The sequence below is a fragment of the Bos indicus genome, chromosome 7 (genome assembly GCF_029378745.1).
Source record: "Bos indicus isolate NIAB-ARS_2022 breed Sahiwal x Tharparkar chromosome 7, NIAB-ARS_B.indTharparkar_mat_pri_1.0, whole genome shotgun sequence".
NCBI lineage: Eukaryota > Metazoa > Chordata > Mammalia > Artiodactyla > Bovidae > Bos > Bos indicus.
In genome coordinates, this window is record NC_091766.1 from 32,124,704 (window position 1) to 32,143,641 (window position 18,938).

The window sequence follows — 18,938 nt, forward strand, 5'->3', positions numbered from 1 at the left end:
AAAGATTAGCAAGTTGAATGAGTATACTATATTCAAGAGACTGGGAATACAAAAATGCTAACTCTGTGTATTAAGGATAGCAAGATAGTTAAATGTATAATTTAGTAGCAAATATTTTTCATATCCGAGAGTCTTTGCTCATATTATTCTTACCACCTTGATATAGCCTTTTAGATCATAGTTTGGGAAGCAGGATATACACATGAAAAGAATGAAATTAGACCTTTTTTAATACCATGCACAAAAGATAACATGGATTAAAGACTTAAATGTAAAACCTCAAAATTTCAAACTCTTAGTAGAAAACATAGGGAAAACTCATGACACTGATCTGGGCAATGGGTTTTTGGGGTGTGACACCAAAAGCATAAGCAACAAAAGTTAAAATAGACACGTGGGATTACTTCAGTCTTATGGGCTTCTGCAAGAGAAAGCCAAGTGTCAGCAGAGGGAAAAGGCAACCTATAGAATGGGAGAAAATATCTGCAAGTCACCTTTCTGATCAGGGTAAGAACTCCTACAACTTAATAGCAAAAGCCAAATAATCGTATTTTCAAAATGGGCAAAAGACTTGAATAGACATTTCTTTAAAGAAGACATACAAATGGCCAACAGGTATATGGAAAGGTGCTTAACATCACAAATCATCAAGGAAATGCAAATTAAAACCACCTGTAAGAATGGCTATTCTCAAAAAGACCAGAAATGAGTGCTGGGACGACTGCGGAGTAAAGGGAACCCTTTATACTGTTGATGGGAATGTAAACTGGTACAGCCATTACAGACAATTATATGGAAGTTCTTTGAAAAATAACAACTAGAACTACCTTATGATTCAGCAGCCCCACTTCTGGATACACATCTAATAGAAATAAGACCAGTATCTGGGAGAAATCTGAATTTCCATATTAACTGCAGCATTAGCCAAAATGTAGAAATACCAATGGATGAGTGAATAAAGAAAACATAAATATATTTACACATATACATACAATGGGATATTATTCATCCATAGGAAAAAATAAAATTCTGCCATTTGTGGTCAAATAGATGAAACTGGATGAAACAAGCCAAACACAGAAAGATACATACTGCATGACCTAATGTATGTGTGAAATCTAAAATAGTCAAACTCATAAGAGAAGGGAGTATATTGGTAGTTACCAGGAGCTGGGAGGAAGGAAAAATGAAATGATGTTGATTAAACTATCGAAACTTCCAATTATACTAGATGATTAAGGTCTGGATATCTAGTGTACAGCCTTGTGACTATAGTTATATCAATAATATGTACTTTAAATGTGTTTGGAGGGTAGATCTGAAATGTGCTCAAAAGTAAGGAAGGAAAGAAGAAAGGGAGAAAGGAGGGAAGGAGGGATGAAAGACAGGTGGAGGGGAGAAGGGCAAGAGAAAAGAAAGAAAATGCTAAATAAAACAGTAAGAAAGAAAAATGTGTTATACACTTACAATGAAATATTATTCAACCATAAAAAGAAGGAAATCTTGCTACATGCAGTAACAGATGAATTTGATAACATTATGCTAAATGGAATAAGGCAGTCACAGAACGACACATACTTGATTATTCCCTTATATGAGATCTATATTGTAGTAATATTTATAGAAGCAGAAAGTCATTGCCAGAAGCTGGAGAGAGAAATAAATGAGGAGTTGAACATGCATAAAGTTTCAATTTTGCAAGATGAATAATTTATAGCGATCTACAGCATTGTGCTTATGGCTAAAATACTCTACTATATATATCAACCTTTATAAATAAAATGGTAGGTCTCATGTTATTTTTGCCACAATAATAAATAAAATTTTAAAAGTCCTTGCTATTATAATGCATACCAGGAACTGCTTCAGAAAGCTCACTGCTATTTCTACACCAGAACTCATGGTTGATGGGTTTCTCTGGTGGCTCAGATGGTAAAGAATCTGCCTGCAATGGGGGAGAACTCGATTTGTCCCTGGGTTGGAAAGATCCCTGAAGGATCCCCTGGAGGAGGGCATGGCAACCACTCCAGTATTCTTGCCTGGAGAATCCCCATGGACAGAGGAACCTGGTGGGCTACAGTCCATGGGGTTGCTCAGTTGGACACAACTGAGTGACTAAGCACAGAACTCATGGTTGATGGGGTATAAAGGAGTGTTCTGAAGTAGTACAAAAAAATGCTCACATTTAGATGTACAAAAATAACATATAAAATATTTGCAGCCTAGAGATCATATTAAATTCTGTTCATAAACAGAAGCAAAGAATATACTGTTTTTGCCTTTTAAGTGATATTTAAAAAGCCCATATGAATGTGATGAAACAACAGATGAGATCTGAAATCTATAGAAAGCTACAAGATCTTAACAGAGATTTTTTTAGGCTGCTCACATAAAATACTATCTTTTAAGAAAGAAAAGAGATGGATGGATTAGAAATTAACAATGAGTTTCATATATTCTGAATAATGAATTTGTTTTATACTTTTTCTCACTTGCTCCAAAGAAATAAACAACTGTAGGTAATTAATAACATGTATAATTATACATCATTTGTTGTTCAGTGAAAACAACACATTAAATACCAAAATGAGAATGATCCATAATGTGTCTGTCATACATGAAAAATGGAATACATAAAATAATGTGTCACAGTCATAGATTAATGAACCCAAGTCATCTAGCAGTAGCGCTTCCATCCATAAGTTATTGTGTTGGGGATGGGAGCTCAAATTCAAGGTATTAAAGTCATCTGAGGCAACAATAAATCAAATTGAAAGACACTATATACCATAATAAGTTGATGGGATATACTGGAGAAAAAAAGCCTTATATATGGCATTGTCTTTTCAAAAATCAATCCAATAATAATAGGAATGAAGACAAAAAAGTTATCTCCAATTCATTAGGAAATGATCACATGCAAGTCATAAGGAAAACTGTTAAGTGAAAGGAAATTTGGATCAAATAAAGGGATAATAGCTATAGCAGATAATATATGACTAGAGATGCACAGAGTAGGTTGAGCGTATAGAAAAGCTTATCCAGAGGACCCTTACTTAGACAATGAAGTCTAGTATCATTAGTCCAAGAGAATCTTTATGAAGCACATTCTGTCTGTAAAAGGGAAGCTGTGAAGAGGTTAAGAATGAACCATACTGATGTAAGTAAAATTAGGTGGGAGACAGCTTTACGGCTGCTAATCATAGAAAACTAAACAAATATGAACAAATGCCAAGTCAACATATACTTAAGCCCATAATATTCAGGGTTTTATCAGCCAATCAGAGATAGAGAACCCTAATGTCCCATGTGGGTGGTACTGGGCATGAAGAGAAGAAGTTCTCTGAAGAAAAAGTACCAAGATGATGAAATGAGCTACAGTTATGAAAGGGTATTTAAGCACTATGCTCTTCATAATTTATGATTTATGTATGTTTACAGTTAATTAATCCTGAAACTATCAATATAACCATTAAAAATATAAGCACAGTTTGATGACAAATCCTAACATAAAAATTCAAACAAAGAAATTATACTAAGTGAGTCCCACTATATGCTGAGGGAAAATGTAAAAATGTAACACTAAATGTTTAACATAGAGACACCATACTTTATTAATATATTAAATTGTTTTAAAATATATTTCAAAAGTGGTAGTTCATAACATGGAAGCATCAAGCAATCAGTAATGGGAAATGATCAGTATTGGTTGTTCTTAGTTTTAAGTTTCAGTTAGGAAATACTCCTTCTGCTGCATTTTTGCACAGCGTTTAAGAGTTGTATTTAGAAGGTGAATACATAAATTGCAAAGAAGTGAAAGACTAGAAGCAAACCCATACTAGAACTAAGGAGTATGGCAACCTTGGAAATACTGGGCATGCTTAGTCACTCAGTTGTGTCCGACTCTGTGACCCCATGGACTGTAGCCCACCACACTCCTCTGTCCGTGAAATTCTCCAGACAAGAATACTGGAGTGGGTTGCCATTTTCTTCTCCAGGGATCTTCCCTACCCAGGGAATGAACCCACATGTCTTCCATTTCCTGCATTGCCGGCAGATTTTTACTGGCTAAGCCACCAGGGAAATACTGAGGTGGAACACATAGGCTTCAAAATCAAACATGGATATGGGGTTTCATGTTCTAAGTAACTGAAGTGAAACCAGTTAATTCATGCTGTTATAGTGTATATTGCTTTATCCTATATTTCTTTATCCTCCTGCTTATAATTTCTTGATTCAAAAATATCTCTCATTGGCAAAGAATGGTAGTTTCTTGATCATTGCCTATTCTCATGTTCTGTCAAAATTTAAACTAACTCTGAACAATACTAGTCAGCGTTCTAGGAGAAGAGAGGAGAAGGAACATGATTTGATAGAAAACCAAAAATGAAAGAGAATTTTCCTGCAGGCAGATTTGTCTATATGCCCAATAAGCAGTATGCAAGCACCCAAGACAATCCAGAGAAGTAAACATTTCTCAAAATATATTTATATTGATAAAGACACATATTCCTCCCCAAAGAAATTATCCAACACTTTACTTTTATTTTTTAGTTTTTAACCAAGAGTAGATGTTAAATTTACAAAATACCTTTTTAATATCTATGGAGATAACTGTATGCTTTTCCTACCAATACAGAAAATTATTTGTATAATTCTAGAATTCATAGAAAACCTATACCTGTTAACAGCATATCATATTTTAGAATGTTTCTGAATTATCTATAGTTGTCTGTTTTGTTCTACTTTTGAGTTTTGATACCAATATTATGATAGCACCTTAAAAAGAATTTTAAGATTTTTCTCCCTTCAAATTGTATAAATACAACTAAAACTTTTATTTCTTAGAAGTGTAATAGAATTGCTCCAAGAAAACTTACGGTGACTTTTGCAGAGTAGTTCTTCAATAATTTTCTCTATTTTACTTATTATGATTGGTGAGTTTGCTTTCTGTCTTCTGAAGTTGCTTTGATAATATTTGCCCATAAAGTTGTCTGTTGATATTCTAAAATTTATTTGTATAGTGATCAAGATTTTCTTTTCAGATGCTTTTAAATCAGCTTGTGTTTTGTGTATGGTTATTTCTTTATAAGGATTTCTTATTTTGTGATTTATGCTTTTTAATCATTTTCCCACAAAGATCAGTTCTTGTATTAATTTACTAGTGCTTCCATTTTCATTTCTAATTTAAAATTTTCTATTTTTACCTTTATTAAGTTTTGTTATGCTTTCTTTTATTAAGCTTTAAGCTATTATGCTTTATTAAGCTTTTGTTATAGTTTCTTTTGTCTTGAATATTCATTGGAAGAACTGATGCTGAAACTCCAACCCTTTGGCCGGGCCACCTGATGCGAAGAACTGACTCATTGAAATAAACCCTGATGCTTGGAAAGATTGAAGGCAGGAGGAGAGGGGACAACAGAGGATAAGGTGGTTGGACGGCATCACTGACTCTGTGGACATAAGTTTGAGTAAGCTCCTGGAGTTGGTGATGGATAGGGCAGCCTGGCGTACTGCAGTGCTTGGGGTCGCAGAGTCAGACACAACTGAATGACTGAACTGAACGGAAGCTTTCTTTGGATTTGTTGTAGCTGTTACAAGTTTTGTTGGTTGCTCAATTCACTTATTTTAATTCCACTGTTTATTAATAAATGCTTTTTAGACAATACACGCTTACCTGACTGCTGCTTTAAGTATATCTAAGGCTGTAGTGTATAGTTGTTAAGAATCCCAACACTGGAAGTAGACTACTTGGGTAAAATTCCTCTTCATTTACTAGTTGTGAAATTGGGAAGCAAGCCACTATGCCTTGCTGTAGCTGTATTTCTCATCTATGAAATGTTGATAGTAACAGTTTCTTAACTGAATAGTTATCATGAGAACTAAATGGATTAATACAAGAACAATTCCTGACACCTAGAAGAACCTTTAAAAATAGTTCTTGAATGAAATATCTACATGATAGATATGTTTAATCTCAACTTTAATTCACATCTTGCAGAGTAGATAAAAAGGCTAATCTATAAGCCAGGCACAAGGGCTTCTAGCTGCAACATAAATTTCTGGATCTTAAGAAACATTCAAATCTAAAACACCTTGGACCTGATGGAAATATCCTGGGTAAAGGACAGCTCTCCTGGAAACTGTATAGACTCAAGGCCAGTGGAGCCTCCCTAGCCTGTTGCAGCATGGTCTGGTTGGAGATGGTGGAATTAAAAAGCAAAACTTACTGAGTTGTATTTTCAGAAGAGGTCAAAATGATAGAAATTCAGAACAAAAATTAACACAAAATGAAATAAATGATTGCCATCTACCCTTTGTGACAGTGGCCCCAACAGAGACCAGATTTAACTCTCTATCTTAAGCACATAGAAAAACAAACAAAATATATGAAATGAGTTTTTAAATATTGGCAACACAGAACCATTTTCTTGAAGAAATAGAGAAGAAAGAAAAACTAGAAATATACCACTTGATGGCAGTTTTCAGGGCATGAGATTAACTCCAATCCAAATCCGCCTGTTCTGACGAAGACAGATGACTACCAGCATGTGAAGGTGCCTAGAATTTACAAGAAAGAGTACCAGGAAGGAGAGAGCTGCCCACCAAGAAAAATCTCTAGAGATGAAGGAGTTCCTCCAGGCCTTGGACATATGCCAAACTAGGCTATGAGAAGAAATGTTACTCTCAGGAAAGAACTCACAGCAGAGTAGGCAGGGAAATTTTTAGAGCTCACAAAAGGATATGAAATGTTGGTCCTTCCATAAGCCAGAATATAAAGACCTTGTAATACATGAGTTTTGAATAAAATTATCTAAAAAGGTGTTTACATAGTAGAGGATCAAAGTTAACTCTGTATTAAATGCCCCTCTGTTATCTCTCAACAGAATTTAAAAACAAGCCTGAAAATGATTGAAACTGATTCCAGTTACCTGTATAACAGAAAACAAACAAACAAACAAAAAAAACCTTTAACCCAGAACTCACTTAGGGAAAGAGCAAGATGTAACATCAAATAGTGTATAATTTACAGTGACAGGATTCAGTTCAAAATTAGCATTCATGAAAATGAGCAGGAAATGTGACCCATTATCAAGTGAAAAATCAGTCAATAAAACAGACTCAAGGATAGCATAAATAATACAACTGGCAGTGAAGTGAAGTGAAAGTCTCAGTCTGACTCTTTGTGACCCCATGGACTATACACAGTCTGTGGAATTCTCTAGGCTAGAATACTGGAGTGGGTAGTCATTCCCTACTCCAGAGGATCCTCCCAACCCAGGGACAGAACCCAGGTCTTGCACATTGCAGGCGGATTCTTTACCAGCTGAGCCATAAGGGAAGCCCGAAAATACTGGACTGGGTAGCCTATCCTTTCTCCAACAGATCTTCCCGAACCAGGAATTGAACCAGGGTCTTCTGCATTGCAGGTGGATTCTTTACCAACTGAGATACCAGGGAAGGCCCAGGTGAGGAGATTAAGAAAGTTTTAAATATGGTTACTATCTCAAAGTCTAGGGGAAGAAATATAAATTAAGAGTAGGTAAATGGAAGATATTAAATAAACCAAAATTAAACAATGAGTAATGAAAAAAATAGTACCTGAAATGAAAATTAATACTACAAAAGACATGGTAGAAAGAGAGATAAGTGAACTTTAAGACATAGTAGTAGAGCCTATCCAGATGAAAACAGATTAAAAAAAAAACACCAAGGGCAACAAAAAATTTCTGATGACCTGTGGTATTAGAAAAATTACCAAACAGTAAAGACATTTTAACAGCTGATACATTATAATCATACTGGTCTTAGAATCTCAATTAAGCTCAAAGTCACTATTTAAGAGGGGAACACAAATAAAAAGAGAATTCTTATCAGAAATAATGGAAGCCAGAAGACAATAGAGCAGTATCTTTGAACTATGGAGCAAAGGAAGTGCCAACATAGAATTCTATACCCAACAAAAAATGTATCTCCAAAATAAACGTGAAATAAAGATATTTTAAGCCTAAAATAAAAAGCTGATACCATTTATCATCAAAAAATGTGTAACAAAGATTGCAGAAATTTTTTCAGATCAAGAAGATGGACTTTGGACCTATACATGTGAAATGTATGAAAATGGTACCACAAAAGATGGGCAGGGAGGTGGATTTATACCATGGCTTCTTTAAAAATCTAAGAAGTATACAATTATTGAAGATCAAGTTAAATATATAAATAGTATAAGAATATAAATAGTAAGAAAGTTACATCGCTGATAATCTAATAAATAGTGGACAAAAATAGCTTATAAAACATTCTCAATTCATGTAATGGAGAAAAGGAATAATATTAAAAATGTAAGAGGAACAAATGGGATACATAGAAAACCAAATGGAAAACAACAAATTCAAAATATGTCAATATTCATGACTAAATATAAAGGGTTTGAATATGCAATTAAAAACCAGAGATAATCAGATATGATAAAAGAGCAATATCCAGGCACGTACTTCTGAAAGATCTAGTTTTGCTATAAAGCCACGGATATGTTACACATAAACTGCTGGAAAAAGATACACCATGCAAATACTAAACATAAGAAAGACGGTATGCCCTCACAATGGTCAGAATGGCCATTGTGAAAAAAACTACAACCAATAAATTCTGGAGAGGCTGTGAAGAAAAGGAAATCTCCTACGCTGTTGGTGGGAAAGCTGGTGAAGCCACAATTGAAAACAATATGGAGGTGCCTTTAAAAAATAAAAATAGAACTATATGAACCAGCAATCCCACTCCTGGGCATATAAGTGGAGAAAACCATACTTTGAAAAGATACATGCACCCCTGTGTTCACTGTGGCACTATTTATGATGGCCAGGACATGGAAACAACCTAAATGCCCATCAACAGGTGAATGGATAAAGATGTGGTACATATATACAACAGAATGTTACTCAGCCATAAAAAAGATGAAATAATACCATCTGCAGTGACATGGATGGACCTAGAGATTGCCATACTGTGTGAAGTCAGAGAAAGAGAATTTCATACGGTATCACATATATGTGTTATCTTTAAAAAAAAAAAGGGGGTACAAATGAACTTATTTACAAAATAGAAATAGTCTCAGATGTAGAAAACAAACTTACAGTTACCAAGGGGGAAAGAGGAAGGCGGGATAAACTGGGAGACTGGAATCGACATATACACACTATTATATATAAAATAGATAGCTAATAAGAACATATTGTATAGCACAGGGAGCTCTACTCAATACTCTGTAATGACCTATATGGGAATAAGAATCTGAAAAAGAGTGGATGTATGTATATGTGTAACTGATTCACTTGGTCGTACAGCAGAAACTAACAACACTGTAAATGAACAATAGGTCCAATAAAAATAAGTTAAAAGAAAGCTTGTATGACTATATTAATATTAGCAAAGCAGATTTTGGACTAAAAATATATCTAGGGATAAGAAGGGAGATTCCATGGTGATAAATTGCTCAAGTCATCAAAATGGTTTCCCAATTCTAAAAGTAGATAAACATTTAATAAAAGTATTAATATATATGTATTTAAACACATAAATCAAATGTGATATAACCAAAAAAGGCAAATCTATTATTATAAATGGAGTTTTGAACTCTGCATTCTCAATGATCAGGGACATAAATAGGGCGAATATCAGTAAGAATGCAGATGGCTTGAATAGCATTATGAACCAAAGACGTTTTCTCTGACAATGGCAAGATAACAATTATTTGAAGTGCACATAAAATATTCACCAAAATAGACCATATTATGGGCCATAAAATGAGTCTCAATTTTTAAAAATTGAAGTCATACACAGTATGTTGACCACAAGAAACTTATGAGATGAAATTAAAAACAAAGACAGAAAAAGAGTATCTAGCAAAAATATTTTGAAATTGAAGAATACACCTTAAATAACCCATTGACCAAAGGAAAAAAGTCATGAAAGAGATGATAAAATATTTTTGATTGACTTTGGGAGATTAAAAATTAAATATCTTGACTGTGAAAAATGAATGAATATATATGTATATAAAACACAATCGTACATTTAAAGTTGGTGATTTTTAAATGAATGTTTTGCCACAACAAAGTTTAAATACTTAACTAATAATGATTTTTCTCACATTTGAATTTCTTCATGGAATATATCTTCCCACTAAATCTAAGAAAACTATATTTAAACACAGAATTTTAGTAGGAATCATGGAAAAATTACTTTTTTCCTCCTTTCCACTCAAATTTTTATTACATTCATTTCTATCACTGCTTCACATCACACTTATTTCTGCCACCATTTAATGTTAGTTTTATTGATCACACTTTAATTATAGCCAGTCTTTTATTTACATTTACTTCAACCACCAATATTAATTGTTTAGTCATGCATTATGTTGATATCTTTCCTTATGTATCCCAACATCTCACAATTTTGTGGCTTTCTGCTCCAAATATACAGGAAATTAATACTTATGTTCTATTTCTTTATATCTTATATGGAATATCGTATCTAACTCAAATTGTTTTAAGAGTCCTTTCAGTTGAAACATATATGAACCTTAAATCATAATAACACTTTTCAAGTTACTTCCAACAATTATAACCCTGCAAGCTGATTGCTCAGTCACGTTTGACTCTTTGTGACCCTATGGACTGTAGTCTGACAGGCTCCTCTGCCCAAGGAATTTTCTAGGCAACAACCCTGGAGTGGGTTGCCATTTCCTTTTCCATGATTTCTTCCTGACCCATGGATTGAACTCATGTCTCCTCTATCTCCTGAATTGCAGGCAGATTTTTCTACCACTGAGCCATTGGGAAGCTCCTAATTATAACCCTGTGAAAGTGAAAGTCGCTCAGTGGTGTCCGACTCTTTGGGACCCCATGGACTATACAGTCCATGGAATTCTCCAGGCCAGAATACTAGAGTGGGTAGCCTTTCCCTTTTCCAGGGGATCTTCCCAACCCAGGGATAGAACACAGGTCTCACTTTGCAGACGAATTCTTTACCAGCTGAGCCACAAGGGAAGCCCAAGAATACTGGAGTGGGTAGCCTATCCCTTCTCCAGCGGATCTTCCTAACCCAGAAATCCAACCGGAATCTCCTGCATTGCAGGCAGATTCTTTACCAACTGAGCTATCAGGGAAGTCCAATTTTAACTCTAAGTAACATTAAAAATAAAGTGTTAAACTTTCTCAAAATATCAATTTCTAATTAAGTTTTCACCTAAAATAGAGAATAAATTTAGTTCTTTTCTATCTTAAGAATAAGGAAAATATCTAGGAATAACATATTATATAATGCAAGAATATAGAGGCTATAAACATACATTATAAAGTAAATAGAGCAGAACTTAGGAAAATGTATTCAGCTTTTTGTTTAGGGCATTCCCTGGCTTTGCTTTAAGAATTAGACAAACTGAGGAAGTTAATAAAACAATTGATCCATGCTTCACTTTACTGCAGTCAAATACATTCTAAAATGTTTTAGAAAAGAACTGACTAGAAGTTAAAAAAAAAAAAAGAAAAGAAAAAAACACAATGGAGGCACGGTGAAGTAAATTATTTGTATTCCCTTCAAGTAAAACAGTATAGGTAGAGTTAAGGAAAGAGACCCTAGTGGTTGTACATGCTGAAAACTGCAGGATTTACACAGTACTCAGAATATCACAGAAATAGTAGTGTGAAAGGGATAAAATTGCATTTAATTTTTAAAACTGCCTAGAACTTGGAGTTAAACTCATTTAGGGATCTGAATTTGTCCTTCAAAATAAAACTGACCCTTAAACAACAAGGGGGTTAGGGACACCAACTCCAGACTATCACTATATAGATGGCCCTCTGACTGACTGGCTAACTTGTCTATCAGATCAAATCAGATCAGATCAGTCGCTCAGTCGTGTCCAACTCTTTGCGACTCCATGAATCGCAGCACGCCAGGCCTCCCTGTCCATCACCAACCCCCAGAGTTCACTGAGACTCACGTCCATCGAGTCAGTGATGCCATCCAGCCATCTCATCCTCTATCGTCCCCTTCTCCTCTTGCCCCCAATCCCTCCCAACATCAGAGTCTTTTCCAATGAGTCAACTCTTCCCATGAGGTGGCCAAAGTACTGGAGTTTCAGCTTTAGCATCATTCCTTCCAAAGAAATCCCAGGGCTGATTTCCTTCAGAATGGACTGGTTGGATCTCCTTGCAGGCCAAGGGACTCTCAAGAGTCTTCTCCAACACCACAGTTCAAAAGCATCAATTCTTCGGCGCTCAGAGGGAAACGTCAAGAGCAATCATTCATGGTGAGCATTGCATTTAGCTACCTCTAGGCATCTTTGATAATGAGTACAGAAATTACTGACTTTTTAAACATAACTTTTGAGAAACTATGACAGAACATGATAAAGAGAAAAATATCCAGATCACTAAAGGGAAAAATTCTATGAAATTAATCTACTGCAAGGACATTTTAGTAAATTAGTTTCTTGCTACTAATGAAATATGAATAGATAGGATTCTAAGGTACAGGCATCAAATTATATTTAAGCTGAAGATGAATATGATAAGGAATGGTGGCAAGGAGACAAAAAACACAAGGAATGTAACCATAATGTAGCCATGGTTTTCATGCATGTTGCTGGAAATTTATCAATGACATGAAATTTTAAGTGGAAAAATTGACAACGATATGAAAATCATGTGAACAAACATAAGATATGAGTTACCAGGAGAATTCAAAATACAATTTTCTAAAGGTGAAGAAAATCTGAAATAAATCATCATTTATCAAGTAATCAGTGAATTGAATCTTAAAGATTCATAAACATGTTTGAGGCACAAGTATATTAAAATCTTACTGCTACTGCTGCTAAGTCACTTCAGTCGTGTCCAACTCTGTGCGACCCCATAGACGTCAGCCCACCAGGCTCCCCCATCCCTGGGATCCTCCAGGCAAGAACACTGGAGTGGTTTGCCATTTCCTTCTCCAATGCATGAAAGTGAAAAATGAAAGTGAAGTAGCTCAGTTGTGTCCAACCCTCAGTGACCCCATGGACCACAGCCTTCCAGGCTCCTCTGTCCATGGGATTTTCCAGGCAAGAGTACTGGAGTGGGGTGCCATTGCCTTCTCCAAAAATTTTACTAGTGGCAAGTAAAAATTAAACAATATTCCTATATAGAAAAAAAACCTTTAAACATTCACATTTCTAAATGGGAAAAAACAGTAATAAGTGAATTGCAATTGAACTATACAACTTTGTGTCAAAAAATAAATGCTGCAATATGAAAGTAATGACAAAAACAATTAAAAATATAATTTGATTATAAATACTAGAATGTTAGGTATCTTCACAAAGATCAAATAAATAGACAAACCAGTATCTCAAAGAGATAGAAATTATGAGGTTGCGAATTGGTGTGTATGTGAAAGTGTTTAGAGAGAAAGGGAGGAGAAAAACAGTAAGAGAAAAGAAGAGAGGAGAGGAGAAAAAAATCTGCATAATGTACAAAAACAAAAAAATTTGATGTGTTTAAGTAAAATGAGAGAAAATAAAACCGTTATGATAAAATTTTGTGATTTGTGATAATTTCTATATCTTATATCAAATAAACTACCAAACTACAGGAATAAATGTTAGAAATCTTATTACAGTGACAGTAGAGGACAGGCATTAAATAAACTTTTCAAAGAACTAATTATCCCTATTAAAATTATTACAGATCACAGGGAAGAAAGGAAAGTTTTCCAATAGTTTTCATGAAAATATCATTTCAAGGAATCTAAAACTAGACGAAAGGTTCATATCATTTTTTTTTTTAAATATTGATATCACTGAATATCAGCTTCAGCTTGGAAGGACTGATGCTGAAGCTGAAGCTCCAATACTTTGGCCAAATGATGCAAAGAGCCAACTCATTGGAAAAGGCCCTTATGCTGGGAAAGATTGAGGGCAGCAGGAGATTGGAGCCATAGAGGATGAGGTGGTTGGATGGCATTATCAACTCAATGGACATGAGTTTGAACAAACTCCAGGAGATGATAAAGGACAGTGAAGCCTGGTGTGCTGCAGTCCATGGAGTCACAGAGTCAGATACGACTGAGTGATTGAACAACAACAATCACTGAATAAAATATTTTTTAAAAGACAAGATTATACATTAAAATTCATGATCATTTTACATTTAATATAGAAAAAAGATCTATTAATAACATTTTTCATTCATTCATTCAGCAATCATTTATCTTGTGTATGACCCAAATCTTGGACAATCTCAGCCCTCATGGAATTTATAATTGAATAACTGACAGATAATAAATAATAAATTTACTAATATGTTACTTATAATCATTAATATGAAGAAAGTATATACAAGGAAAAGAAATGTGAACGGAGAATGATTGGAGTGTTTAGGGATTGCTTCTCTGGATAAGTACAAGTCGAGTGGAGAAATAGACATGTGGGGTACAAAGCCAAAAATATTTGGGGAAATTTTATTAAGCATAACAAATAAAATCCCCCATTTCAAAATATGTACCTTTTAAGAATATATGAACAAATATGTACCTTTTAAGAATATATGAACAAAAGCAAAATAAGTCCTCTGTCAAAAATAAAATCAAAATTTAGAATGCCAGTGTAAGCACTAAGGTGCCTAAATAGATGAGATAAAATAAGTGAAATCGAGAAATGAACAAATTGAGCACACATGAATTGTGAGGCACTGTGATAAAACAGTTTAGGTCCTATTCTTGAAACTCTGGTAGTGTAGAAACCTAAAGGAGACAACCCTGTGGACTGCAGAACGTCCAACTTCCCTGTCTTCCACTATCTCATGGAATTTGCTCAAGTTTATGTCCACCGAGTCGGTGATGCTATCTAACTATCTCATCCTCTACCACGCTCTTCTCCTCTGCCTTCAATCTTTCCCAGCATCAGGGTCTTTTTTTTTTTTTCTCCTAAATTCTCTTAAACAAATTTTTGACACTTCCTATATTACATGCTTTATTTTCAGGCTTCTTCTTTTTTTTTTTTTTTTTTAATACTTCTTAGAAACATAGAGAAAAGAAAGAATGGCAAAAACAATTCAGAACCTGTAAAAGCTGTGGGACAGTATCAAATAATCTAACACAAATAAAACAGGATTACCAGAAGAGAAGCGAGAACATGTGGCAGAAGTATTTAAAGACATAAAAGCTGATATTTTTACAAACTAATGGCTGATACCTAATGATAAATCCAAGAGGTTCTGAGATCGGATATGACTTAGTGATTAAACAAATAAAACAACAACAACGTGTTCCTATTCTTCATCTTGACAAGAAAACTTTACATCAAGCAAAAATGAATGCCAAATAAAAATAAACACCTTGGCCATTTGTATGTCCTCTTTGAGGTAATGTCTATTTAGTTCCTTTGCCCATTTTTAAATTCAGTTATTCTGTTTTTGCTAATGAATTGTAGGACTTTCTTATGTGTTTTGGTAAAAACTTATCAGATATACCATTTATAAATAGTTCCCTCTCCTATTTAGCTTGCTTTTCTTCTCTGTAAGTTGTTTCCTGTGCAAAAACATTTTTGCTTGCTGTGGTCTTACTTGTCTACCTTTCATTTTGTTGCCTGTGTTTTTAGTGTCATATCCATGAAATCATTGCCAAGATCAAGGTCACAAAAACTGTATCCTATATTTTCCTCTAGTATTTTTACCATTTCAGAACATTTTTAATCTTTAATCCTGATTTGATTTTTTTCTGTACATACAGCTTCCTATCAGATATCAGGGGCTTCCTAGGTGGGGCAGTGGTAAAGAATCTACCTGCCAATGCAGGAGATGCAGAGGAGGAAATGGTAACACACTCCAGTATTCTTGCCTGAAAAATTCCATGGGCAGAGGAGCCTGGTAGGCTACAGGCTGTGAGGTTGCAAAAGAGTCGGATATGACTTAATGATTAAACAAATAAAACAAAAACAACGTGTTCCTATTCTCAATCTTGACAAGAAAACTTTACATCAAGAAAAAAAATGCAAAAAGAATTCTACTCTCATTCCAATAGTGTTGAAGTAAAAATAATCACAATAATGAAGAAACAAAAACCACACAATTTGAAGTTGGACAGAACTAGTGTCTGTTTAACTGTGATTTTTAAAATCACAGTAATCATTCTGATCTCCAAATAAAGGCAAGTTCTTAGAGAAAAAATATTTATGGTAAGAACCCTTTATACGAGCTCTTTTTCAACAAATCTTTAGTGTATAATACGGGATTGTTAACTATAGGCCCAAGGTTGTATAGCATATCTCTAAAATTCAGTCTTATGTAACTGAAACTTTATAACCTTTGAACAATTTTCCATTTCTCCCTCTTCTTAGACTCTAGCAATCACCATCCTACTCTACTTTTATGATTTTAAGTATTTTAGATATCTCACCTTCTATAAATGAAAACATACAGTATTTGTCCTGTGATTGGCTTATCTTACTTAACTATATAATATTCCACTTTTCTCATTTTGGGGGGAGATCCTTCTGGATCGATCCTTTGGATCCTTTGGATCGATCCTTCTGCTTGATCAAGTATTTTTCACTTTCACATACTTTCCCTTATATAGACTTCTTTTAATATACATTTTTAAACTACTAATTTGAGTGCTTATCCTTGCGATTACATTTATATCTATGTCTTAACAGATCTAAAGTAATGAAGTATTTTGTGGTTTTAACACTAACTGTAACTACGTCTCTGTTGCCTATTGTTTTATTATTGTTTCCATTTTCAGTAACACATATATTTTAAGCTAAGATACTGAACTGAATAGTGGATGCTGAGTTATATGGTCCTCCTTCAGTTTTTATTTCTTCCTGAATCCTGGGCTTTAGTCTGGGATCTTTCTCATTTTGTCTGAAGAGCATTCTTTTGAGTTTCCTTTGGTTGGGTCTTCTAGTGATGAGTTTTCTGAATTTTTTTCTGAAAACATTCTTACTGCATCTTTACTTTGGGATATTATATTTTGACAGCTATATTATTCTGCACAAACATTATTTCTATTGAGATACAGCTGTCATTTTCATTTTGACCCTCTATATGTGCTTATCCACTGTTTTATTATGATGTAGACATCCTTGTAGTTCAAATGGCAAAGAATCTGCCTGCAATGCAGGAGACCCAGGTTCAATTCCTGAATCAGGAAGATCCTCTGGAAAAGGGAATGGCAATCCACTCCAATATTTTTGCTTGGAGAATCCCATAGACAGAGAAGCATGGAGGGCTACAATTTGTGAGTTTGCAAAGAGTTGGACAAGATTAAGCAACTAACACAAACACTTATAATAATGTGTTTCCATATGGTGTTTTATCTTATTTGAGATCCACAGCTTTTCCTGCCTATATGGGTTGATGAATTTTAGCCATTTGAAATAATCTTAGCTTGTATTTCCTTATTTATTAAGTCTATCCTGTATTCTGTTATTTTCCTCCTACTATTTCAAATCACAAACCTGCTCAACCTTTTAACTGTGTAATATATGTCACTTAAAATCCTTATTTTAGGTAAGACAAAAGTGAGATGCTACTACTCACCTATTATAATGGCCAAAATCCACAACACTGACCACATGAAATGCTGGTGAGGAACACCCAGACCTTGCTGATAGGAACTGAAACTAGTATAGCCACTTTGGGTTACAGACTGGTAGTTTCTTACAAAACTAAACATACTCTGAATATGTAATCCAGTACTCATGCTTCTTAGTATTTACCCAAAGGAGCCGAAGACTTGTCTACACTAAATCTGCACACAGGTGTTTATAGCAGTTTTATTCATAATTGTCAAATCTTAGAAGCAACCAAGATGTCCTTCAGTAGGATAATAGATAAACTCACTGTGGTACATCCAGATAATATAATTTTATATAGTGCTAAAAAGAAATGAACTTTCAAGCCATGAATAGACATGGAGGAATCGTAAGTACATACTACTAAATAAAAGAAGCCAATCTGAAAAGTCTACATACTATATAATCATAACAATAAGACATTCTGGAAAAAGCAAAACTATGAAGACAATAGAAAGATCAGGAGTTGCTAGGTTGGAGGTGAGAAGATGAATAGTAGAATACAGCAGCATTTTAGTGCAGTGAAAATATTCTGTAGAATACTATAATGATGGGTATATATCATTATACATTTGTCCAAACCCATAGTATGTACAACACCAAGAATGAACCCAAAGGTAAACTCTGGGAATTGAGTGATTATGATGTATCACTTGGAAACATTATCTGGTAAATGATGTTGATAATGTAAGTATTCATAGATGTGTGGAGGCAGGGAGTGTATGAGAAATCTCTGAATTTACCTCCTAATTTATGTTTTACACTGCTCTGAAAAATAAAATCTTTGAAAAAATCTCTATTATTATTTTCTGTGATACAGGTTGGAATTTTTATACTGAACTGTCTTATAGTTCAATCTCTTGTCTTCAGCTCTACTTAATCTGTAGTAAAATCCATCTTTTGGATTCTCAATTTTATTACGCTTTGATTGAACAATTTCTGTTGATAGCTTTTATAGATTTTTTAGTCCATTTGGACCTTTTAAAATAAACATATGTATGTATATTTCTAAAACTTAAAATACTGGATTTTTGGTGAGTCTATCTCTAATGACTATTTCTTTCATGTGAATTTTACTTATTTTCTCTTGCATACTGAAATGCCAAGTTTTTATTAAATGTTAGGCATTATAAATATTGTGAAGATAATTTTAAACTCTAGATGATACTGTCTTACTCAAGAGAGGATTTTCTTTTGCTTTTAGCATATGTGTTTACTAGAGGTATACCATTTTGAACCAGTCCACCATTAAACTGATTTAAATTAAAGATTTAGTATTTGTTAAAGTGGTCTATTACTGGCTAATATTTATTCATAT

At 34.2% G+C, this 18,938-nt stretch overlaps 1 long non-coding RNA gene across 1 annotated transcript in view; it reads left to right on the forward strand.

Moving 5' to 3' along the window:
- Nucleotides 1–5,663, forward strand: part of LOC139184122 (uncharacterized) — a 98,112-nt gene extending 92,449 nt beyond the window's left edge. The window contains exon 3 of the long non-coding RNA XR_011567598.1: nucleotides 5,309–5,663. This is a non-coding gene — a long non-coding RNA (uncharacterized lncRNA). The remainder of the gene's footprint in view (nucleotides 1–5,308) is intronic.
- The last annotated feature ends 13,275 nt before the right edge of the window (nucleotides 5,664–18,938 follow it).